At 45.8% G+C, this 26,918-nt stretch overlaps 1 protein-coding gene across 1 annotated transcript in view; it reads right to left on the bottom strand.

Moving 5' to 3' along the window:
• Positions 1–25,156, bottom strand: part of LOC119441948 (uncharacterized) — a 184,762-nt gene extending 159,606 nt beyond the window's left edge. Inside the window, 1 exon segment of the mRNA XM_037706628.2 lies at positions 24,919–25,156. The gene's annotated coding sequence lies outside the window, so the exon portion shown is untranslated.
• Between the last annotated feature and the right edge of the window lie 1,762 nt (positions 25,157–26,918).

Below are 26,918 nucleotides of genomic sequence, written 5' to 3'. Positions count from 1 at the left end.
GTGCAAACTCGGCGCGATTTTCTAATGCCGTATGATCGAGATACAGCGTACGATGCCGTAAGCTGGTTTCGAGAGCACGTTGCGGTAATATAGGGGGTCACTGATAGACGTCGGTTCAAAACAAGAAGCACACCCAAACCCAGTTGACTGCGGGGGGCAAGTCACAACTTGGGAGCCGTTTTGCACGAGTTATTCGCGTAAAAGACGTTAAACCTTGCGCTCGACTTCCTTGCGCTCTATTAATCAGGCAGCCCGGGAAAGTCAGATTTTTCTCACGGCCTCGCAAATGCGGTATGCTTGTTCCCGGTCTTTAATGAAGTTTTACGTGTGCCAAGTGCAAGCTGTTAGGAAAACCAGAGCAGTAGAAGGCTGCGTTATTAATTTACACCCCCTAGGTTCTTTAACAAGCGACCTAATACTGTGAGTCCCAGACCGTTTTGGTCCCTAACTTTTCTTTTTTTTTCCATTTCTTTTTTTCTTTTATTACGGTCCGCGACGATAGATCGCCGAGCGTTTAACCCATTGCGCCACAAACGCATTTGCAGAGAGCTACACAGACGCGCCTTATATATCTAACACTCCTCCGTGTACCCGCGCTCTTGCTCGGGGCGGTGCCGCCGCCTACGAGCAGAAAAGAGAAGTACTGCATTATGACACTAACGCGCACCGACAGTGAACGCTTCGGTGGTCTCTGCACTACGACGCCTCGATGCCAGCATTCGAAGGGACGCTGGCATCAAGAAGCACTACCAACGCCACCTAGGTGGTGGCGTTCACCGTACTCAGCACAGCGGAGCGAGGCCTCCGCAATTAGCTCTGAAAATGTTTCTGAAGTTGATCGCGGAGGCTGCAATTACGACGCGCTGTACGCGCTGATTTGACTCGGTGACGATTCAGTTACGTGCTTTGTCTTGCGCGTTGTATTAGTGTGTCAGTTACGTGCTTCGTCTTTCGCGTTGTGCTAGCGTGTGCATCGTAGTGCAGCTTCCATATGCACGACGGTTGCTCATGGTCATCGACGTTGGTAGTTATTTCTCGAAGGCCTGGCGTCGCGCTCAAGAACTGCACCCATGTTCTTGGACTAGGTATATTTATGCCGAGCCGGCGAGCCATCACTCAGCAGGAAGTGCTTTTCAGAATCCTAGTGCTCGGCCTGAGGAATTAGGATCCTGCCCGCGTCGGAAAACAATTCATGTATATGTATGTGTGGCGTCGGAAAACAATTTATGTATATGTGTGTGTGGCATGAGGAAATAAGTGGAGTGTTTCTTGTTCCGTCATCAACTTTCAAACATTTTCGTGAAGTGGGTATGCCCGCCCTATCGAGTGAGTGATTTATTTGGATGAAATTGTAAATTTTGGTGACTGTTGGGGTGTGCCGACTTCTCCACGAAGACGAAATTTTTTAGTGAACAAAGGATGATAACGTGAGGTGATATGAAAAACGTTCCGGCAATGAAGAACATTTCGTCGGTCAACATATGTACAGCAATTTAGAACAGCAACAAAGAGCCATATTCCGCATTTCCTGCATTCACACACACACATAAATAAATAAATAAATAAATAAATAAATAAATAAATAAATAATAAATAATAATAAATAAATAAATAAATAAATAAATAAATAAATAAATAAATAAATAAATAAATAAATAAATAAATAAATAAATAAATAAATAAACACTGACATACTAAATGCTAAGAGGAAGCTTTAGCTCGGGGGTAACTCCAATTTCTCTATTCAAACGCATTTAATACGCAAAACTGCTTTTATGACACAGCCGAGGGACAGATTTGAAAAAAAATTGTTGAATTTGAGAGAGAAAATTAAATCCTAGTGGCTGTAAGAAGCAAAATGTTGATTGCGAGCCCAGAAATTTTTACTAAAAAATTCCCGCACACTGATAAGTTAAAAAAGAAAATTAAGTACGACGTTTATAAATCCTTAACCCTGCACCGAAACCAGATATCGCATTTCTGTAAACTGAACTTGTTAGAGCATCCTTGTTAGAGAAAATTTGGTATTAAATTTACAGCTTACGTGAAACTATCACAATGGTTATGATGACTTTGCAAAAGTCCTACTTACAAAAACATTGGAATATTTCAGAGCGGTGTATAGCACATCACTTTTGTCCACTTTAAGTTCAATTATTGAGTGCAGGTTACAGAATTGTGATATCGTTTTTTTTTTTCTTGCGGAGTTACATAGTTGTGAACTTGCTAGCTGACGTTTTCTTTCTTTTTTTTTTCGTAGGCTGAAATTTTCAACATTTTCTTGTAAAAACAATGGATGGGTTGAATAGAAACCCCGCTTCCTAAAGTCTAGATTTTAACTTTTTCATTCAAATGAAACGAACCTAATCAAATTCAGTGCACTGGTTGCCGAGAAAAACAAATTCTCCTTTCCCATGCATTTAGATAGGAACCCCCGAGCTAAAGCTTCCTCTTCATACATAGGTAAAATATCTCAATATTTCATAATAAGAAGCAAGAATACTTATAGGAGACAGACTGCCAAAGAAAGAAGAAAAATAATCAATGGCGCACACAGAACCCTGTCTCAGCTTGTTTTACTTTTCTTGTACAGAGATAATCGTTTAATCTTTGGATCGTCGGAAAAGGGTAAAAGATAAGTCCGTCCTGCGTTATGAAAGGAACGCGCGAAGGCTCCTGAAAGTTTGTACGTGGCGTATCGCGTGTGCCCCTAAGGATTAACATGCGCGCAATGGCGCAAAACTGTCAGCATCGTGCCTCTGTCTGAGAAAACTGCTATAACAACTGGTGCAGCTGAAAACAGATGGTAGCTGATGAGCACGGATGAGCCCCTGATGTTATTATTATTTTTTTTCTCTGTATCCTTTTGTATTTCGTATATATGCATGCTATACTGCAGTCACACGCTCGCTTTCAGCGATCACTGAGGCCAAGGGCCATTGAAATTCGCGGGACCTAATTGTCTCTTTCGCGTGAACTCGCGGAATGAAGTTAATGTGGCTCGCCGAGTTCAATGATATCTGATTTCATAGGTCCTTGAAAGCGTGCGTATGACTGCGGTGTTAGTCGATATGAAAAGGCACAGATATTTACGGAATTGACCGGAGCAAGTGATGCCCTGGGCGCTCGATTTAAATTGATTTCTTAAAGTGACATGGCACGTCGTGGCCAAATACCGAGCCATGGTCTTTTCTCTTCAAAGCCTGGTTTAAATAAAAAGACTAAACTTTTTTTTTTTACATAGCCCTCATCACGGGTTACAAAGGCTAAGTGGCGCTCTGAACAACTAAACTTTGATCCACTAAGATGACCGCGCATCTCTACGCAGCTCGCAGACGCGTATAGAACGAAAAAAAAGTAAAGCAGATCAAATGCAGGTAATAATATAGCTTATTTACGTATTGGGATATAAATACACACACAATGGACGCAAGCGGCTCGGGTTCTGTAAGGAGAATTGGCTAAGAAAAACGTCAAGGGCACTGCAAATACGCAGAACTCAAACTCTTTTGTACGCAGGGCCAACAGCGTTTGCTAACTTCGATTCCGTTATTTCTATAATGGCCTAATAATGCCTGCTCCCCAACTATTTCAGTTCGCTGGCTTCATAAGATAAAAAAACCGCCGAGTCAGACGACAATAAACGTGGCTTTTCTTTATTATTTGTTCACTCATATACTTTTCTTTTCTTTGGGCGTTGTGCGCTAAACAAGTTTGCAAACAAGGCGCACGTCGAAATCGATTGCCGCGTTGATGCCCTGTACAGCCGAGGTCGGTCTATAATAATCTCGCTCGAAATTGCACTGCTATGGCAATTGGCGAAGGTGAATTACCTCGTTCAAAACGAGATTGTGTCAAAGCGAAAAGAAATAAGAGACAGTGGCCGTGGAACAGCAGTCATTGGACAGGGGCCGCGTTGGCGTGCCTGCTTAGAGGTCACTTTCGCAAATTTTCTTTTCCTTTTTTTTTTTTTCTTTTGTGTTCGATGTTCTTGGCGCCGGAGAAGAACTAACACGAGGTGCGGCCCTGAATGCCTCTCAAAACGACGCTCTACCGACTATACCCCCAAGGTGAGCACGGAATGATGAGAGTTAAAGACGAAGGATGGAGTGGATGCAGGGTATAAAGTATAAAGGCACACTATGAAAACTAATACTAAATTAAGCTGTGTTAGTAAATTAGGCTTGCGCGGTAGCAAAACAGACACTCTTATTGATGACAGACCATTGATAAAGCAAATCATTTTGGAATAGCCACCTCACAAGCCGTCCCAGCAGGGGGCTACCAATGCATTGTTACAATTCTTACGGGCAACAAACCTGCACAAGCGACTTTAGCGCTGACAAGCGTTCACTGTTTTCCTGTGCTGTGAGCGGCTGTAATTGTAACTTGCGTTCTGTGTCTCTCAACTTACGTCTCGTCTTGCCACCTCCCCTTCCCCGCAGTGCAGGATATACGAAACAGGATTTTGCTTTTGGTTAACCTACGCAAAAAGCAAAGCACGGGTGTCGGCGCCACCCTGTAATTTTCGAACCAGCACATCATGACGTCATAAATTTTGAAAGCGTCTCTACTCAAATATAGTTAAATGTTCATCGGTAAAGAAGGGCCGCTATCTGTACTCTGAATACAATTAAGCTTAACCTCACAAGTTTCGGGATTTTTTTCCCTCCGCTGGAGCGGCTCTAATGCACAAATGTTCTTCGAAATTCCTGACGTCACAGTGACATTCGGCGCGAAATTCAAGAAAACGTTGTTTTGACCTTCATATTCCCCAGTGACTAGGCCGCAACCTTTTCCCGCAATGTGAACGAAAGTGCAGTTTAAACGATACTTTGCAGAATTGATTTAGTGTTTCTCTTTATTGCGTGGCTTCATGGGCCACTATAGAATACACGTGCAGTGTGTGCCTCTTCATTAGTGTTGTGTGACTATTGCGCTATCTATCATCAAGTATGCTATATAGGTGTAATATAACCAACTCGGCCAATCTTCAACATCGGCAAGCCGGCGCAATCTGTAAACAATCTTGCATACAGCTTTAGTCTGTATGCAGTCTTCGTGACCCTTTATACATACTCGACAGACATCCTCTCACGGTGCGCAAAGTGCTTGGACCGTGATCGTGCCCTCATCAGCAGAGGCGTGCCTTAAGTGCCCTTCGCATTTTTTCAGAGCACGCTAATCTTATGCTCTGCCTATAAGTGGCATTGTGCTTCCTTTTTAACATATTGATGTCGCGGTCATGTTGTGCTTATACAGGGTGTCCCAACTATCAAGCAGCAAACTTTAAACATATACAGATGCCACGTAGCTGGACAGAACCTAGGTAATGCTGTTTGCCTTCGCTTGGAGATATACTCAGATAATTTTTTGCATGATAGTTGGGACGCCCTGTATATGCGCACATGAAAAGTCTATCGTGCTCTCTCACTATTGTGTGATAGGTCGCCATCCTATACGTATACTATAGTCGGATACAAGTTAAGTCTGCAGTGAAGTCCCGCCCACAACCTCATAACCGCCAGTCGCTGTTCCTCCGCGAGGCTGCAAATAGTTCGTACTTCAAGCTTACTCTCTTACCTAAATAAGGTGGTAACCACAAAAATAAAATTATAAGTGTGTAATTTTATGCGTTTTCACTCGTCCATTATAGAGGAACGTACAAGTACGACAAGTTCAGTCGTATCAAGTATGACGCCATTTTGAAAAGGTCGCATGACGACGGTTTTGTTTGCTTCTGTGATTGGCTGGCGGAGTAACACAAACCCGCGCGGCCCGTGTGCCTTTGTTGCCAACTGCTGTTTCTTTAAGTTGTATATCCTACAAGTAGGATAGTTATAGAGTGTGCATTTTGGTGCTGGTGCCCGTAAAGACAATCTTTGTGCGCTTGTGGCGTGTTTGTATATAGTGCGTCTCGATAGTTTCTTCTTGCTTTTCCTTTTCTATAATTGATTTACTAGCAAATTTGGGATAACCGACTCTGGCGTAGCCCTACTTTCCCATTTCTTTTTTTTCTTCATCTAAAATTTAAAGAAGATACGGCCATCAACGACGACGACTATGTAATTTGTTTAAGTACGAGAATGTATAATCGTCAGCAGCATCACTAATAAAAAACAAGAGAGGCTTCCAGTGAACGGATGCGCCTATATTTTTCCGCCTGTTCGCTTGTGTATATAGACTCACTCTGCCCACTGCATCCCTGACTCGGCATCGCAATTACCGGGTGCTTGGCTCAATTGCCCGTCGAGTCAAGGTCGACGTCACCGCCTGCCATTTAAACGCTCGTGCCGCTACTCCGGTGCAAGGTGCGCGTGACCCGAGCTGAGAAACATAGCGCGCGCCTTGTTTTCATATTATAGTGGCGGGAAGCTCTTCGCCCGATTGGGCTCTTCGCGTAGAAGCCACTTTATTTCGAGCTCGCCCGCTACCACCGGCCAATCTATACGGGCGCCATGCACTCGCCCGAGAAACGTATACTAGTCACCGGAGGTTTTATATAGGCAGTGTATAAAAAGAAAGAAAAGAAAGAAAAGCGCGTTGAATGTGGTTTTTCAGTGCGTGATCTTGCGTCGGAAAAATGCGAAAAGTTGGTGCAGGCTACGCCATAATGCACTCTGCAGTAAGCGAGGCTAGAATACAGTTTTTTTTTTTTCGGTCTATATGGTCTGTATAGGAACCATCTTAAAATTTTTACTGTCCGTTTAATTGCTACCGCAATAAAATTGTTGGTGTTTGACAAGGTAGTAGTCGTAACCTGTGGTTGTCTTCTACATGTTTAGGAGACGTCTGCCCATTACCATTGTTCCCTCTCAAACAGGCAGCAGCAGTGCTATGGTGTGTAGCAGCGCTCTTCGGGTGTCCTTTGCCAGGCCAGATATATCCTATTTTTTGCTCTCCATCATCGTCTTGCGCATGTGGCAAATGGGATGTCTAATATTACATAAAGAAAGCTATACTCAAGCTTGACAGCAGTTTGCGCTACGAAGTATAAAATCATCAGAATTGTTAAGCTTAATCACACTGACGCTTATTACTGCACGTTTGCTCGCGCCCATCATGTTGCGCGCTTCAGAGTGCTCTCATGACGCTAAACATTGCAGGCGATCTTGTGCACAGCACGCTTTTCAAACTCTGTACCTTCACTTTTACACTTTTGAATCATTGGGTTTAACGACCCGAAATTATCGCAGTTTTTTTTCTTCTTTCTTTCTTTCGTTCTTTTTTTTTTCAATGAAGAATGCCGCTTTTATATTTTCCCTGTGTTTCTGCCCTATCTTCTCCACCCCAGCTAATGAACCTTTCCGTGGGAGGCTCTCAATGTACAGACACGACACGTGGTCCAGTGACTCCCCGCAGAACATGATCAACGCTCGACAAAAACCAGTCGCGCGAGTGTTTTATCCCCTCCACTCGGTTGCAGCGGCGAGCGAGAGGGTGTGAGAGAGAGAGAAAGAGAGAGAGAACCGATGCCTGCAGCGATGGAAAAAAGAAACGCGTTACGTGGCGCATTGCAAAGTAGAATTAAGCCGTGCTCGCATTCGTTTTTTATTTATTTCTTTTTTTTTAATTTCAAATCGAGCTAACGTCAAGGCAGGTGTTGTCGGGTGAGTTGTCTTCGTCTGCAACTCGTTCCTTGCGCGCCGACTTATTCGTAAAGCGTGCTGTGTCACTGCCCTATTATATATGTTAGCGTGGTGACTATACAGCGTCCTTCGATGTATACGAACGTCTGCCGCCGAGCAGCCTGGAGCAAATGGACTTTCCGTATACGATGGCGTAATAAAACCGAGGCCCGACTCGCGAGGATGCCGGAAAGCGTCCTCTGTATATCGCACTCTGGTGGAATGTATTCAGCTTTTTCTAACGACACCCTCGCTGCAAATGCTCGCGCTGCTACCAGAGCCCAAGCATACACAAACAACGCGACAGCAAGGCGATCATCGTTCTTTCTAAAGTTAGGTCACGTCTCCGGAGACGTGAACACGCTCTGTGATGCATATACAGCCCTTAATGCTTCTAAAAGTGCTAAGTGCAGTAGTATTTCTTGCCTACTGAAACATACCAGTTCATCGGAAATGTCATGTACCGCCACAAACAGCGAATTAATATAGATGGTATTTCTGCAAGTACGACTCTACGCCTTAATAAATCTTCGAGGAGTACTATTAAAAGCCATCTTTCAAATCACGCCACATAACCTGACCCGCCGTTTTTCTATGTGACCAATTAATCCTCATGTAATGTCCCGTTTCAGGGACCTTTGATGTATCATGAATTCTGGTCATGATTAATGTCACGTGTGTAAAAATTTAATCTCTCGCTCTCATATGTGAGGCTATACATGCATGCATGCTAGACTTAGTTGCAACAAAAAAAAAAAGAAGAAGAGAAAGGAAAGAAATAAAGAAATGAACGTGATTATTATTATTATTATTATTATTATTATTATTATTATTATTATTATTATTATTATTATTATTATTATTATTATTATTATTATTATTATTATTATTATTATTATTTGGTTTGAGTACATATAACACAAGGACACGGAGGAAATAGGGAGGGAGCAAGCTGACAACTGCCACCGAGAGGGGCACAACGCCTGCCTACTCTTTCTTGAACGTGAAATATTTAGTGAATAATTCATTAAGTGCTCAAAGGAAATTTCGGTTCACTATGTTGAATGAATTCATAGGGTTTGGACGCCTTGTTTGAATTCCGTTACTGATTCCACAATTACCCAATATTGTGTCAATGGTAAATCAGGAGTGATTTTCGTAAGGGCTGGGTGCCGGGTTAACTCAGTGAATGCGTTCTCCTTGGTGACAAGTAGAGGTGCACGTGTAAACATCCTTCTTTTTTTATACACCCTTCGATCGGTAGAATTTTGCGAAAACCTATAATGCCATTGCAGTTTACGCAACATGGTAATACAGTGATACAGCAAGGTGCAATATGAGCGATTAGCTACCTTGATACGTGATACGAATCCAAACGCAGAGTTAACAAGTGGTACCTTGCCGGCGCGAACGACGGCAGCAGGCTGCGCAATGCTGAAACGTTGTAATTTCTTCGCGACTCACAATATAAAGCGCAGCGCAGCAGCGTTGGCACCATGGTGCAAGAATATATGGTTGATACGCCCATGTAATGCACACTCGAAAAATGTTTAAAATGTGCTCCGTCACAACTTCCGCGTATACGCCAAGCTGTAGTGGAACTGGTAATATGCAGCTGTGCCAATTCTCTCTCTCTCTCTTTATATATATATATATATATATATATATATATATATATATATATATATACCGTAATATTTACCGGGTGTTCAAAATTAAGCTTTACGGAATTTTTAAACATCACCTGTGACAGCTAGGTAGCATAATCCTTATCGTTGAGCTTGGTTATTCGAAGAGGCAGACATTAGTAGCACGTGAAATCGGACTGAAAACTTGTCCAGGGTGTGAGGTCGTCGTTGGTGAGCCGTCCAGCGCGCAACCAGCTTCTCTGGTGGGTGGCACTGGCTGTTGCGCGCTGGTCGCAGGCCTTGCCGACTGTTGTTGGAAAAAAAATGACCACACATTAATGTAGACCGGAACATAATGAGCAGCACGGGTGCCAGGGCCATCGGCTCCACTTTGTTGCGGTGGCCACCATGCCTTGGGCGCCGCACTGACTCTGAAGGGCGCACCTTCACTCCTGCGTGGATGTTGCGCTTAACGGCGACAGCACCGATAGGGGCAGCAAGGGTGTTCTCGGAAATAGAGGACCGTGGTAATGGGTGGTTCTGATAAATGGCCTTGTCGGCCGTTGACCTTTGCTTGAACGCCAAAACCTGTCCACTGCAGGGTAGCAGGAATCGGAACATGCCACATTGTAAAGGAGAGACACAGAGACGGCACCCGTTCCTGGGCCTGCTGTTCTATGCTCTCTTCGTCCTCCTCGTCTGGCGGGCGCTAGAAGAGAAGACTATATATATATATATATATTCTTGTAATGTAGACACGCCTAGGTAGGGGTTTCCGACAAGCAGCTGGCACACACCCTCTGTGTGAAGTTGTCGGAGTTATGAAAGATGAGAGTCCGGTTGTTTCTAATTAAGAAGTTGAAGGATTGTAATCAGGCGCTTTCATGCCCGTGTAAGTTCAACTGCGTGCCTTAATTAGCTCGGAAGAGTTCGCTCTCAAACTTACACGCAATTGCAATTGGCTTATAGTACCTGACTTTCTGTCGTCCAAGTTAAAAGTTTTCGCTTGGCAACACGGCTGAAGGTCGCGCACACTTCCTACCGAGTATATATAATCACCATCCCGGGAGGAAGCGGTATCAGGTATAGCAGTGAAGCGCTATAGACGACACCACGCATTGTAACGCTGCAGTACAGAGACCACACCGCACTGTGCGTGTCAGTGTATCTTGTTCAATGTGGCACACAATGGTAACGCCGTGTCGTATCTCCGCAGCTCATATTCTACTCGGCTCGGAAATGAGACGTGTCTGGTGACCGCTTGAGACAAGCGGTCAGTCTCCGCTGTCTCCCGCTCACTCGGCATCCGTTACTTTCCGCTATCGCATTGTACGCCATGCGTGGTACATTGCATCGCCATTGTTGCGCAAAGAAAGCGCTTTCAGGCGGACGTCTGAAGCCCGTCGTACAGGCTTCGATGTTTCAGAGGGCGTACATCACGTGATGTGCGTGCGCAGCCGGCACTCGTATTTCAGGATGTCCCTAAACGCGGCTCTGGGCGCTGCAATATACAGTCGGGCGGCTTTTTAACGAAGTACTTGGAGTCCCCGAAACCGTTCGTTATACAGGTCACTTCGCTGTAGAGGTTGCACACCGCACAGCACACATTAGAGCCGAGACATAATTATGCATTCTTTATACAGGTAATTTCGTTGTATAGAGGCGTTCGTTGTAGGGGCACTCGACATGTGTTGCCTGAAAGTGCATATAGTATAGAACTGATAATTTAAAATTTTCGACGACAAACATCGCCTGGACAGCAATAAAATTATTAGGATTATATAATGAGGTACAAAACGTAGAGACCTATATGTAAGTTTACAAGTGCCGCAGTGAAGTAGCCGTACAAGAACTTTACGTATATAGAAGTCTACAACTGCAAAGCCTGTGCAGTGTTCGAATAGAGGCAATCAGTGCAGGCTGCTGTAGACGGTTTTGGCATGATAATCTTGACTATCGATTTCTCAGCCGTGAACGTCCTTATGTGATCATGTCACCAAACGTTCAGCAAGATGGTATCAAGAAGAAGAACAAGAAATAGACTTAACTCTTCCTCGGGAACTACGATCTTCTGCAGACACTAAACATTGCAAGCACGCGCATAAAAGGCTGCAATTAACTTTCGAACATGGACGCGTTTAATCGAACTGCTTTCCGCAATTTCCCGCCAATGCATTAATTAAAAATATCATTAATGTCACGATGTCCTTCGACATCGCATTCAACAGTACCAACAGTATGAAGATAGTATTGGTTAGACGTCGTCTAACGGTGCCGTGCAAGCATCGTGAGGTGTTTTAAGACCTCGTTGCAAAGACTTCGTGCTTCCCGAACGCACACAAGAAGCAAGCAAAAACTACCCGCCACCTTAGATCAAAGGGTATGCGGTTATCTAGGAAGTGTTAATATACTGCCCATCAAGGCGGCAGTACTGACCACTGAGCAAAGTGCATTTATGCGTTGATGATGTGAGCAAAATCACGAAGCTTCGTTTCAAATTTTCACGGCCTCTCTGGGAATTTCTCGAAGTGATGTCACATAACTCCCGAAAATATCGAAGGCATCTCGCTTAAGACACAGACCTTTCCTAGCTAGCGCAAATAAATGCTGTCGCGTTTATGCACACACATATGGATGTGTACAGAGTGGGAAAAGCAGCTCGCCTACGGTATCCCATAAAGGCCGTACCAGAGCCGTACGACTACCGGAGGCGTACACGAAACGAATAATTAACCGCACACTGCGCCTGCACAGCATTCGAAGCCTCCTTTTTCAGAAGGGACCGTAGGCGAGCGGAGAGAGAAAACTTTCCAAATAAAGCAGCAAGTTTGCGAACAACAGTGTTAGTGAATAGCAGAGAAACGAGAAAGGTTTCACCCGCTAGAGCAACAAACAGGCTGCATCGTGCGGAAGCATCATGCTGAACACTTGCTTCTCTGTGATCGCTCGCACTTTTCTCCCTTCTGAACGCTACAGCACAGCGCTTAATTGGCGTCGCGAACAAGGATCAACAGCACAAAGCCCCAAAGGAGAGGCGGCAAACAAACACGCCGCACCTGCCCGCCAGTCGCCCCTTTCGCAGTCCGCTCACATTGGTGTCCATTGTGGTCGTACGGTGACCTTTTCGGAAGCCATCTATACACGCGCCAACCCCGCTACCTGTCGTCGCGTACTTTTCTTCTTCGCCGTCTCCGCTCCCAAGAGCTTGAAATGTGGGTCTGGCGCAGCAAAACTAAGTGGAAAGAAGAAGGGGTAGAAAGGGCGCCAATAAAAAAAAAAAAAGACAGAAATACGCCAAGTCTTTGAGACGTTCGGCAAGAGTTCTCAGGGAAATGTGAGCGCCTGTGCAGGCGGAAGCCGTTGTTACTCGTACTTGCGGGCTCCCGGTGCATGCATCCGTGCGTACAGCGTGCCTTGGAGAAAGTAGCGCTACTATTTCAGCGTCACGGCAACGGTAATACAAAATAGTTATATTGAATATATATGAAGGAACACCCACGGCGTTGTGTTGTGTTTCGTCTTGTTCTGTACTGTCTTGTTGCGTTTTTTAATAATGCGCCGCTCATTATGGCCGCTTTTTTTACAGGTTATATACTAATGTGTGTGTGTGCGTGTGTGTGTGCGCGTGTGTTTTGCAAGTGAACTGAACAATTCAGCTAAAAAAAAGTTGAGGTAAATTAAGCTAAAGGTACCACACTGATAACATCTGCAGGCATTATAAAAGTAGCTGCAGATCTTAATCGTTCATAATGTCCAGGTGACTCGCTACACCAACGATTTTCCGTGGGACTCGAAACACCTGGCCACCATGTACACCACATTTTGCCGGTACCGTGACAGCCAACGACACTTTTCTTGTCTCTCTTTGTTTGTAAACAACCTTCCGTTATCACTATTATTACCTGTAATGGCAGTTAGTATATATATATATATATATATATATATATATATATATATATATATATATATGTGGAAATCGATGTCTAGCTGGACACACTGCTGGTTGGTGGGGCCGGAGTCCCCCACTACTGCGTGCCTCATAATCAGATCGTGGTTTTGGCACGTAAAACCTCATATTTAATTAATTAAGCTGATGCCTTCTGTTAAAGAAGGCAGCAAGAGAGACAAAAGGGTAGGAAAGACAGGAAGGTTAGCCAGTGTAAGTACCGGCTGGCTATACCTGTGCTGGAGAAAGGGTATAAAAGGTGATACAGGAAACAAATAAAAAACGTGCCTCCGGTCATACCACATTTAATGTGTCCTTCCGTGTCATATATGCTTCTGCGTTATAAGGAGAAGCTCAGAAAGTGGTGAGACTTCCGCGGAAGCCCAAGAAAAGGAAGGGTGCAGCAAACTGCTGGAAAACATTTGCTTGACTGGTGTGCGGCTATTACTATTATTACGATAGCAATCGTTTGGAACACCCCAGGCGAATTTTCGCTGTCACTGTGGCCAGTCGCCGTGATGTTCCGGATATATACGTACGTCTGTGTCTGTGCGCGTGCGTGCACATGGACTGCATGCCGAAGCAAGAAAACAAAGGGCGAGTGAAAAAATGAAGCTCTGGATTTCTCCGCGTGTGACTATCTGTGCAGGTGCGCGTAACACGCACGGTCTTTTTTCTTTCTTACTTTTTTTCACTTGCAGTGGCAATGAATACACGCGCTGCTCGGTCCTCACTATTTCCAGGCCGGAACTCGGAGCTGTATAAATATAGATAAACGCACATGTGGTTAGCATAGGCAAGGTCAAAGCTCGCCTCCGTTTGGAAATTTTTCATAAAGCGCCATGCCGGAAGAAGTCGCCGTAAATTTATACTTTTCTTGTTTTCAACCATGAACGTGCAACAGACACATGTGGCAGTTCCGAGTATAGCGCGAGCATTTGCGGGTGGTATGAACGGAACGTGACCTCGACTAACACACACACAACAGACAGCACGCAGTTTTTAGAAAAGGTGGGATCTAAAGGAGTTATTGTTTCAGTTCGTTCATATGACGCAGGTCACGCGTGTTCGTACTTCGTGTTTCCGAAAATGTGTGCAACGTTCGGAATGTGTTTGTCACCTTTGTTTCTCACTTTTAATTGCTCTGAAGTTTGTTTAGAAAGAAAGGGGGATGGGGAGATAGAGCAAAGGCAGGGATATTAACCAGAGATAATCCTATAGTTGGTTACCCTAACCAGAGAGGAAGTGTCAAAAAAGATTGAATAAAAAAAAAGAGAGAGCGGGGCACATGCCTGGTGGTAAGCGCACTCGTTAAAGGGCGAATTTCAAAAGCCTGTACAGCTTGGTCTTCCAACAGTGGACCGTTCAACGTTCTTTTTGTTTACAGTGTAAATTTTAGTGCGTTCTTCTGGGCCCCCCAGACGACCACCTCCATTTTTCAGTGATCATAGCGGTGTCAAATGCTTTTATTGATTCATTGGTATTATTTACCAGTATTCATGTGTGATACCCACTGTGCCATTGGATACATAGTTATATTCTGTGAACTGTAGGCGGTATCTGTGTTTTTTTTTCCCTTGCACTTTCCCACCAAATGAAACACAACTTTTCCACGCTATTGTTAAGTGTTTTTGGAACGCGTCCACGCGTGGCGCGCGGACGCATTCGCGTGCCAAAAATAATGAAAGAGCACTCTGGCTCTTTCCTCGACTCATTCCTTCCCTCGCCCGACGCGCTTTGCTGACGTGTAGCGTTTTCGTAAGGTTACGCGCTGTGACATGGAAGTTGCGTATACGATGCCTCACGGCTGCTAAACAATTACGAGGGTGTCACGTGACACGTACGTGGCACGAAAAAAGGGCTGACCGCGAGCCCGCGGCAATTAGGAGACGCATGCAAGGCTAGTCACTTCCTACGCGGAAGGGGCGAGGGGGCTTTCCCCGTGACGTTTAACTTACGTATACGAGTAGAGTCAACGTCGCGATGGGAACGCCGATGGTGACGAGAACGTCACGGTGTACTTACTACATGTGCAAGTCAGAGGGAGGCAGCGGCGTAGCCAAGGGGTGGCACACCGGGCTGTATAAATGCATACCTTCGTCCACTTATCTATAGACATCGATAGGAAAAATGTATACTCCTCCGTCAGTGTGCTTGAGCCGCATCCCACGAAGCCTACCGAGCTGAACAACGTATGTGTCACTTAGGCCTTTTTCGAAGCGGCTTTTGCTCGTAAAAAGAAATAAAAAAGTAAAAGAAAACGAAAACAAAATTGCTTCTTCGTTTCCTACTATAGGCTTGTTCCGGGGCGCTATTGCTGTCATCACGTTGGTTATGCGTAGCGAACGGCCTGAGCTCGTTTTTACAAGTTATTCTTTCATATACGAACGTCTTCCGCAATTTCGACTCATATACTGTGTAACACTGTACATTTAAACGGTTCATACTGATTTACGTTCGCTATTACGTCAGGATTGTGTTCATGATAGACCGGTCTGCGTTAACATGAACGTTCACTATTCATTGGAAATTACTTTGGAAGCTAAGCTTATTTCAGTCAACAAGATTCTTTTAATGCATATGGAAAGATTTATTGTCGATCATCAATGGGGACGAATTTAGAACGGCGCACGAGGGATCGATACATCGATACACTCACAAGCTGTATAAGAAAGCACGCAGGGTGGAGCTTCGATGTATTGATGACGCCCGAAATAATATTTCCCCGCGACAATTCTACTGTGCGTCGTAACGTGTCTGTAGCTAACCTCAAGAGCTTGGACCATCAACCAGTTGGTCTCTTCGAGCGCGTATTTGCATTTCGAAGACATCGCGAATGTTGTTGTTTCTTTTTTTTTTTAACGGCTTGCTTCAAACGATAACGTAGGGTGTGTATTATATGTATACCGTATAGACCAATGCTTCTATTGGAGGCCTGTGGTGTTCGGCTGTTTACTACACAAAGATTTATCACATAAAGTATGGGATCATGTGCAGGGCAATGCTTACGTTCGCTACGAGCAGATGTTTACTGTACGCGTATAGTCAACGTGGTGCGATTTTACGAAGTAGGCCTATGCCCCATTCCTTACGAAATGTTTTGAGACCTCGTAACGAGTTTCATGTCCTTCTTTCTTTTTTTTTTTTTTTTTTCATCACTCCTGTATTCATGCTCGTCCATAAGATCTGCTTCAACATAATACTTTAGGAATAAAGCACTCTTGTCTTCCCGGATAATGTAAAAATTCTCTTCCAATTCTTTCAATATTTGATACCAATAATTTTTTTTCCTTTCTTTTCACTTTCACGCTTCGTCATTCGCCCGAGCAGTGGTTCTGCCTACGTTATCACCGGGATCGGCCGGTTGTGAGCGATGGATGAAAAGAAAGGGATAAAAATCGAACAAACGAACGAAGGGCATCCTTACAGTATACCAACCCTGCCCTAGCTGCATCGAATTAACGGTGGTTTCCCTTCTTCCGAACAGAGTTCACGCACGCCTCAGAGCAATGACTTGCTCATATATAGGCTATGAATTTGTTTTAGTACGCTGCGCACTCACAGGTCCGGTTCGAGGAGCGCCGCAGCATAGCGATTGACCCGTGAGAAAGGAGAGCGTACGACGCGCGTACGACGTGCGTCAGCGTCACAAACTCTATATATTACGAGCGGTTGTTCACCGCGCCTGCATACTTTGTGCTACGCCCTCGGGCAAAAAGTATGCGTCTACATGGAAGCGCTCACGCGAAGGAGTCGTTGCGGACCTCGAAGAGGCTAAACGACCGCTTTTTCCACGATGAGTACCGATTTGGACACGTGAGAACCACCGTTTTTTTTTTTTTTAATTTTCGTGCCGATCTCGCACGCAACCCTCAGTTCTGGCAGGAAACGCGCGAACCTTGCATCATGCGCCAGTATATAGGCGCACTCAACGGAAGAATATTGTGCTTCGGGGCGCCTATTTAGCGTATTCTGCATTTGAGGCTCAACATTCGCAGTGACGATGTGCGCTTCATCGGTATGACGCAGTCTTCCCGTGTGAACCATGCAGTGGGTCAGCGGCAGTTTCGGGAACTGCAGCGTGTTTCGCGCTCAATGTCGACGGCCCTCATACGTATGGTTTTTCCAGGTTTCCAGTTAATTCGATACTCAGTTTCTTAATTCTTTTCTCGCGCTTAGATACTTTTTCTTTCTAGGCGCTTATTTAGATCCTATTACATTTGTCGCCAGCGTTTGCTTCTGTAATATGTAGCACTGTTGAGGGAATTGCAAGCCCGAAATATAGGATCAACGACGAAAATGCGCGTGAAAGCCTAATTGAAGCGCTAACTGCTAGCTATATACTCCTTCTGTTTTGATCACTTAACGGTGCAACTGCTCGCTATATACGTGCTAAGTTCGAGATTCATTTCTGTTTGATATATCAAGCACGCACGAACACACGAACCCAGGCTCACATCACGCGCAAGCACACACACACACAAAGAAAGATATATAGAAGTGACTGGAACAGATGTTTGTCTGCTTCCAAAATCCACCAGTAGATGATCAACAGCTTGTTTGCGCTATACAGGGCCGCTAAGCGCGTTCTACGTGCTGGCGTTAAGTTTTCGAACTAATGTAACTTCAAAACGTGTGAGGTGTTTATGCACACTTGCGCCGACTATCCAAAATGTTGATCACTGCGACCCAGCCATTGTGCACGTCCACGACACGTGGTGCCTGGTAGATGCAACGGCCTTGTGTGCAACGAAAGCGCGTCGGCTTGTCCGCAGGCGTTTTGCCGCTGCTGTTGTTATTAAGCGCGGCCGCAGAAAAGTTGGCTCAGCTCCGGCGCATAGTCTACGCGCACCCGCGTCGCTTTCCTACAGACGCGCGCTATTTATTTGAGACAAGGCTGTCAGGAGACCTCCCGCTGAGAACAGTTACCTGGAGAGTATTCATCAAAAATAGGTGTCGTGCGTCACCGTCTATACGCATGCCTAGACACTGCTTACGCTGGCATACGTTGGCACGTCTGTTCGTTTCACGCATCACGAAACACATCCTGCAAACATGGCTTTCTCTTGAAGATTGTGAGGTTACGGCGATGAAGAAAAAAAGAAAAGAAAGGTACCCAACACGGATAACATAAACTGCAAACGGTTGATGAGCTAAGTTAGAAGCTCGGTAGAAGAAAGGAGAGAGAAAAAAAAAGGGGGGGGAGGGGTCTCAAAAGAAGTAATCTCAGACAGTCCCAAAAAGACGTGTATGTCAGGAGACAGTCGGACACAGTAGGCCGTACGAATATAGGAAGAACCTATAGGTTAGGTTGCATAAAGTATACTGCTACTGCAGCTGCCATGGAATGGGCACTGAAAATCATGGTGCCATTTTTTTCTGAAACGATATCGACTTCATTAATGTGATCTTACAAAGAAAAAAATAATAATAGGAACAAGAAATAAATAAAGAAAATAGAAAAAAAAAAGAAGCATCATGTGGGCATTCGTTAATATCTTCATCCCAGAGAGAGGTAGAGAAAGAAAAGGAAAGAAAGACAAGGAGGTTAGCCAGTGTAACTACCGGCTGGCTACCCTGTACTGGAGAAAGGGGGTAAAGGGAATAAAAGGTGATCGAAGAAAATTTTGGAAAAAATGAAGTAAGAAAAATTCGCACAATAACGCGACCCTACGCGCTACAACGTTAAAAGTCGGTCGCACAATTCACAAGCCCTTAAGAACTTCAGCAGAGCCCTTAAGGCCTTGAGTGCCGAAACCCGTCTGGACCAGCGTCCTAAAGCTTTTTCCTCTGTGAAGGGGCGATCGTCCAGTTTTTCAAGCGCAGTGGCGAGCACTTTTCTTGCCACATTGTAGGGGGGGACAGTCAAAGAGTAGGTGCTTGATCGTCTCCTCGCAGCCACAGTTGTCGCAAGCAGGGCTGTCGGCCATTCCAATGCGGAAAGAATATGTGCTCGTAACTGCCACGCCGAGCCACAGGCGGCACAGAAGTGTTGCTTCCACTCGTGGTCCCCCTGGTGGAAGACGGAGTTGCAGACGTGGATCCAATCTGTGGAGGCGTGCGTTGCAGAATTCACTGGTGTTCCACGGAGTCCACGTAAGCTCGCGTGCGAGGGAGCGAAGCTTTGTGGCTGCGTCTGTTCTCGACAGTGGTATCGATATAATAGGGGCACCATCGTGGGCCGATCGGGCAGCGTCATCCGCACTGTGATTTCCCGAAATTCCGTAGTGAGCCGGTATCCACTGGTAGATGATGTTGTGCCCCTTGTCGGTTGCGTGAAGGTGAAGTAGTCGGATGTCTGCGACTAATTGCACGTTAGGTCCGTGGTTGAAAGGAAGACATTTAGTCGAACCGCGCGCTACCGTTGCAACCATTTGTTTTGACCGCTTTGACGCCTTAAGCCCCTGACCTGTAGAACTTGGGACACCGTAAAATCTGACACAGGTTTTTTTATCCCACATTACGGACATGTCCTGAAATACCTGTATGGCGCGTGGTGTCGCGCTGACGCCGTCGCATAGCAACCGTATGTGCAGCACACAGCGTCGCGTAGCAACCGTTACGCGGACCTCGCACACATACATATAGACAACGCCCGGGAAGCCCGGAAGCGTGAGCTGATGCCTTTTAGCGACAAGCGTGTGCCAATGCGTCACCGGCATCGAATGCAGTTCCTCGTTTCTCTTCAGCGTCTCGCTGAAGGCGAAGTGCTGCCCCGACTCCGCGTGCAACCCTGTCGACAGGAAAGCTCATATAAGAAGTTGCGGCATCGCCCGACGTGCCCTACACCCGCGTGAAGGAAACACTTTTTGCGGAAATGGAAGGGGGATATACCCAACAACGGAGTTATTTTCGTGGCGTGCCCTTTCCTCGCTACGTGGAAGCACTGCCACCCTGTTTCTTGGTTTTCTTCTTCACACACTCTCTCTCTATCGTACAAGGCGTCCATGCCTCCAGTTACGCCCGTAGCTCTCTCTTTCTTTTTCATTTCCCCCCTCTCCCTTTCTCTGACCTATTACCAGGTCGCCCGAGAGAATGTGCTCCCCCCCTCTCTCTCTGTTTATTATGACTTTCTTATATTTTTGTTCGTTGTTTGCATCCGCATTTAGCAGTCAGAAATATATAGAGAAAGGGGGTAAGCGTTCACTTCTCCTCTTCCTCTAAGCGAGCCTCCATCAAGCACCGCTGACCTCTTTGTGTGAATTGACCGGAACAGAGAACGAACGGTCTTTGTTTCGGCACTGCCGTGTGTGTCTGCCAGCCGATCTTTCTACCCGCGCTTCCATAACAAAGGCGTGCCGTGCCCGTGCAGACAACGCGCTCTCTCCCGTATTAGTTAGCACCTCCGGGAGCGCTTGATTTGCGATCTAGAACAAACCCCGCGCAGACTATATAGACTAATCCCGCGCAACCACCCCACGGGCCAGCCGAGAAACCGGATGCGGAAAAGTGATAGCCGCGATAAAGACAAAAATAAAAGAAAACAGCGTTCGTGGACGCGTCCCCCCGCGAGCCTTCGCCGCATTTGAGTGTGACGGCTCATGGTGGGCGCGCGCGTAGTTTCGAATACGCGCGAAGAGCCAGTGCTTGGCCTCGAAACACGTGAGACAACTTGCAGCAGGATCCGCCTGTTTTCGTTCTCTTTTTTTTTTTTTTTGTCCTCTTGCTGATTCCGGAATCGATAGTCGAAGACCGCGCCGAAAACCTTGGACGTTGTCACAATCTCGAACATGCGTTTCGAATAGGACGCGCAGCACGAAAACAGGACTAGGACGAGAGAGGAGTGGACGGGACGGTGCTGTCTATCAATTGGAAATTTTATAATTCGGAAGCGAAGTAATAAACCTAGGATAAACACGGGCAGAAAATAGAAAGCCAGGTCACAGACACAAGTAAGCGACAGTCGTGCAGCTAAAGAAATTGGCTTGATAACTCAAGCAGACATCGGTGGAAAGGCTACGAAAAAAAAAAAAAGACACTATTTCAGCTATTTTCGACTAGCCTAGCTGTCCATCCTCCTCGAATAGGGCAGTTCGTTGATCGTTCGCCTATTCCTTCTTACCGTGTCGCCAAGTTAAACCGTTTTACGGAGACGCTTATACGTTTCAGATAGGTTACATGGAGCGCGTTAGCCTAGGTATTTTCGCGTTCAGAACGAGGTCGAACGACATGGCGAACGCTGTTTCGAGTTTTCTGTTGTACAGTCGGTCACAATAGTTTGCGAGTCACGGTATTTGCGAGAAAGCCGAATTCCCGCGAAGCCTGTATAGGTACATTGCCTCTAATTCGTAGTTTAATCAGTAGCAGCGTTTGCGACCTACACATTGATCCATTAAATTAGAAGCGGCATGCCTCAACAAAGCAGATATTAGCATTTGTCGTGGATCTCGTGTCCCGTAATCTGTTGAGGCCGACTGTACAATAGAGAACTCGAAACAGCGTTCGCTATGTCATTCTACCTCGTTCTGAATGCGAAAATACTTAGGCTAACGCGCTCCATGTAACCTAAACGTATAAGCATCTCCGTAAAACGGTTTAACTTAGGCGACACGGTAAGAATGAATAACATAACATGTCTAATATAATAGACATGAACTACACTAGACTGAAAACAGTATACTTTGTAAACAGGAAACATGGTTCAAGTCAATCGACGAATTATGACCTTCGCGTTCGTTCGCCCGCATTACCGGTATAATTCCTAACTAGCATTCTCATTCGGCCTTTTTTTTTAAATTTGTTTACGTGTGTGTGCGTGTGGGGAGAGGGGATATCTGCTATTTGCATTAGTCTGTGCTGTTATGTCTGCATTAGTGCAGGCCCTCTATTCGTTGCTTTGACTGTCGTTAGCTTCGGTTCTCTGTTACTTAATTTCATCATATCTACTCGCTTTGTTACGTTGTTAAACTTTTTGTTTGTTTGTGTGTGTTTCACGGTGGCATTAGTGGCGATGTCGCTGCAGGCGGGTTTAGCCTGGCAGACCTGGCCGGAAATTGCTCTTTCCGGTATCTCTTTTCGCGCTAAAGTTCACCATGGTCAATCAGCTCTGCCCCTCGCAGAAATGTAAGAAAATACGCGACACTTCCTTGCACCACTATCCGCAGTCCTTCCGGGAAGACTAACTGTTCTACACGCTCGACACGGCGTAATCTTTGCGAACATTGCATCCCGTTTGACGTCCTGTTTTTTTTTTTTTTTTTTTCAACTACAATTCTGTCGGTACCATTAGAATCCGCAAACAATTCTGACGCGTGCGGGTTTTGTACAAAGGTCGCATTTTCTTCTTTTCTCACACAGCAACTCATTAGTCGCTCCAGCAAGAAGCACATTCAAGGCGATGGCTCACGTCATTCTCACACGAGGAACAAGGCGGGACTGAAAGAGACATCACAGAGACGACACTACTAGCCGCATTTGGACAACCAGTGCGAGGCCTAACACGCCAGTTAGGTTGAATTTGAAACCGCAAAGTAAAGAAGCCAGATATTTAAATGTCTGCGAGTTCCGAGAAGCTGTGCGAGTCGATCGCGCCACAGAGGGAGGTTAGCCTTGAACGAACAACGCGATCAAGAACAGCATCTCGATGAAGCGTAGCGATTAACGTTGCCGGGGGGGGGGGGGGTGGGGGGTGAGAAGTCGAAGGCTGATGCCCACCACCGCCTCCCTTGCAGCGTAGAAACTTGCAGCTCCCGAGAAACTCACAACAGAGGCTGGTACGGCGTACTAAGCGGGGACAACTAAACTCGTTGGGAGAAAAACAAAACGAGACGCTGATTCATCACACAAGGTGCTGTTTACGAGGTTCATAACGAGGAAGCGCGTACAACGCACATCGGAGGTATAGCTGGAGCCTGGAGTCAATGACAAGCTCGTGATGACCCCGAATAAACCTCAACACAAGCCCGACGGTCGTCAAGAAGTAACCCGTAGATATACGCGAATGGAGAAGTAATTTAAATCTCATTTCCCCCCCGCCCAATTCCTTCGTGGAGCCCTGTATTCCGTTGCAGCGTTAAACCACGCGTGGACGTTCTTGCTCGCAAACGATCGAATCACCCCGCAAGGGTGATTCAGCCCCTAAATAGTCAAGTAATACAATTCAGCAGACTTCAGCGATCCTACGGCTCTGAGCTCCTTCACAAGCGGCAGCTACGGGCTCCCGACAACGCACGCTGTCGTCTGGTTTGATTTGATTTCCATCGAAAAAATTACGTGTATCTACTTTGACATTTTCTCAAGAACAACTCTGCGGTGTAACATTACGTCGCCTTCGTCCGCAACAGTACTTACTGCTTCGGCTTCCGAAATATATATCCACAACCGTCAGAGCCTTCGTGCATAGATCCCAACATCGCGCACTAATTGCGCCCCAAAGCTTCGTAACGGTTAAGGTGTCCGGCTTGTAATTGTATACTCTACAGCAGGGGCGGAAGTTCAATCCCCTGCAGTGGGCGAAGTTTTGTTTTCCTTTGCCATAGGATGAGAACGGATACGACACGATAAATGACGACGATTTGACGATCACCAGGGCGGCGCGTAACGGAAAGGGCGGACGCACGAAGTCCAATTTGGAGCGTTTTAACTGCTGTCGCAGTAGAATAACGTTGCAGATGACTGATTGCACCAAATGAGCAACAAGTGTCTTGTCTACTGAGCACAGCAACACGTTGATGCGCACGGTGGGGTTGGTAGAAGAAACGAGCGAATGAGTCGTGTCGCTCATATACGCACACTATAGTTTTCAGGACGTAGTGGTACACATGTTCATAGCTTGTCATTCAAATCCAGCAATTCATTTAGGACACGTCTATATTATCTGTAATGTTTGTTGTCGATCTTGATCCTTCAAGATCGGCCGTGCAAACATCACTGCTCATCTTTCAACCTGCGATTAGCTCCGAAGAACGTTGGCTTGGTCTCATAATTACTGCGACTTGGACTTTGCGGAACTTTTCGTATACACGGATAAAGATGGCTGGACAGAACAGGGCGAAAGAGAATTTTTAAAAAAGAATGAGTGTGTGGCGTTACAGGCGTGGAACTTTTAGATTTCGCCCCACTAGGGCAAATTCCAACAATCGGAATACAATGAGTGAGACGAAAGTCTTATTAACTGTTTGAACCATCGACATGTATTTTGTTATTGTTGTTTCGTTGGTGTGGTGCTAGCATGCGAGCTTTCTTCCTTTCTTTTTCGTAGTTTTTTTTTCTTTTTTCACCGTCTATTTATGCAGTCCTCAGCGATGTTTCAAACTCTTGGTAGCAACCATCGCGAAAGCAATGAGCTGAATGAGCTGATCAAGCGCACTTGGCAGGACCACGCAGACGAAGGTAGACGACAAAGCTACCACCACGAAGCGAAAGTGTTGTCCTCTCCCCAGCAAACGAAAGGGCAGGTGACACAACCAATCGTCCCCAGCGAACACGAGTCCAGAAGCTCGCGGTGAAAATCAAATTGCAGACGTCGACTTCAGTAAACTTACTGCAGAACAGGTGGTCCTAAAGAAATAAATATCGCGCGATAAACAAGGAAACAGCCAAAACTTAATGAAGAGCCTCGGATGCCCGCCGGGAGAGATAGAAGAAATGAAAAAAAAAAAAAAAAGAACGCTCGAAGTTGTGCGGCGCGACGCTCCAAGTTTTAATTCCGCGCACGTTTCCCGGTGAGTGTGACGCGCGCTTTCAACGAGATTCGAAACAGACGCTATGTACTCACCCGCAGTCAGAAGAAATCAGAAGTGGCGATGTTAAGGCCAAGACGAACGTTGGAGGCGGGTAACCAAGCGCGTAACCAAGTTTCCGATCCGAGGAGTTGAGCGCGCGCGCGCGCGAGCACTTGTCGGCAGCAGCAGCAGCGAGCAAGCAGCAGCGACCGAACCACCAACCAGCACCAACGGCAACGAAACGCAGAATAGACACGCTCGCACGAGCAACCCAACTTCCTCCCCACGGTCGCCGTCCCTCTCAGGTGCGCTTCAAAACGTTGCCGCCGGCTTCGGACGACGGCCACGCCGCTCTGCGGACGCTGCGCGAACTGGGTCGCCGCCGCGGCGGCCAGCCAGCGGACGCGGCGATGTACGACATGGCACATAGAAAGTCGTGTAAGACTTGTAGCAACGTTGCCAGGACAAGTAAAGTTATCTTAGAGAGATAGAGAGGGGGTAAAGACCCCGGGGCCCGTACCACCATTAGCTGCATGGCGAGCGGAGAGAGCGTGTAGGAAGTGTGGGAGGTAATGAGAAAATTGGGTGATGAGGAGAGATGTCGGTAAAGGAATGACATTACATTAAAGATATATAACAGTAAACGAAAAACCTTCTTCCACTTCTTTTCTTTCTTTTTTTCTGTGACGAGCTTTTGCAAAAGTTACTTTCCCGCGTCAATAACTTTACAATTTAATGAAATACTCTCAAGCATTGACTTTACGATGAGGCTGCTCATAAGTTTTGAAATTACCTTCCTGAAATAGGCAGAGCGCACACAGAAATTTTACATCCTTGGAGCTGGCTACTCCCTGAGGCTCTACTTCAATGAAACGATCTCTTTCACGTGCTTTGGCGCCGCTCAGATGCCTGCGTTTATGAAAGTGGAAGTAAACTTCATTTGTAATAAAAAGCATTATGAAAGCAAGTCCACTACTTCTTTAACATGATCGCTACGTAAATGAGCAATCCAGGTAAAGTAATTTGGAATCTACTTTTTTTTTATAATTACCAAGTGTGCTTCCATGCGTGCAAGACGCTACTGTCCTTGGGGATTTCACTATTGTTCACGAAGCTCAAATGCCCATTATTTGCGCAGACTTCTACGTAAAGAATTACGTGTAATTAATTACTTGTAATCAATTACGTTTCTAGGCAATTTGGTAATTTAACGATTGCTTTGTTTAGTCGGTAAGGCTCACTGGAATTCATTTTTTTTTTCAGTAACCAATTACATGTAACCAGTTACATTTCTGACGAAACAAGCTATAACAGGTGACGCAGCTTTGAGCACTAAATTTGGCGAAAACTGCCGTGTTCAAAGGGAGAGAGGGGGGGGGGAGGGGTGATGAAAATATGCACATAAAAACATCCCACAGTCAGCGTCCTCCACGACTCCTCGATCGCCTGAGCATGGCAGGCTTGCCGATTTTGACACCCTTCTCTGAAGTCTAACCACAGATTGTTTTTTCTTACAATGAGTTCTCTCTCTAGCTATCTCCTGGAAGCGCTTTTAAGCGGCATTCACAGCTGGTAAGAACTGCTACTCAATTCTTCTTGGCTTAGTGCAGTCATTGACTACACTTAGACGCATATGTTCCTATCTGTTTGATCTATATGCGTGACTCATACACACCCATTTTTGCGATGGTAACACACGAACAGTATTTTTAGGGCAGAATAATATGCAGCTTTATATTAGGTAACTATATAGATTTGGCCACCTTTTAAAGGAACGCGAACGTTTGCTGGCGTCCATTACAACTATTCGTTTAAGTATAAATGGCTAACGAGTTAAGGGCGCCATAGAGGAGGTCCACCAGATGCTGGCCGACAAATTAAAACTACGCTTTCTTGGCTCGAAAACGATGGCCAGAGAAACACCTGCCAACAATTTTTCAGGGTTCCACTGGCCGTATCGGAAGCGCCTTCCCCTAGACCAGGGGTCTCAAACTCACCTCAGCTAGCGGGCCGCAGTCCCGACATTTAGTCCCGCAAGCACCGGGACAGTGAA

The sequence above is a fragment of the Dermacentor silvarum genome, chromosome 2 (assembly GCF_013339745.2).
Source record: "Dermacentor silvarum isolate Dsil-2018 chromosome 2, BIME_Dsil_1.4, whole genome shotgun sequence".
Lineage (NCBI taxonomy): Eukaryota > Metazoa > Arthropoda > Arachnida > Ixodida > Ixodidae > Dermacentor > Dermacentor silvarum.
The sequence above is the reverse complement of the archived record's forward strand: the minus strand, read 5'-3'. Positions and strand labels throughout refer to the sequence as shown.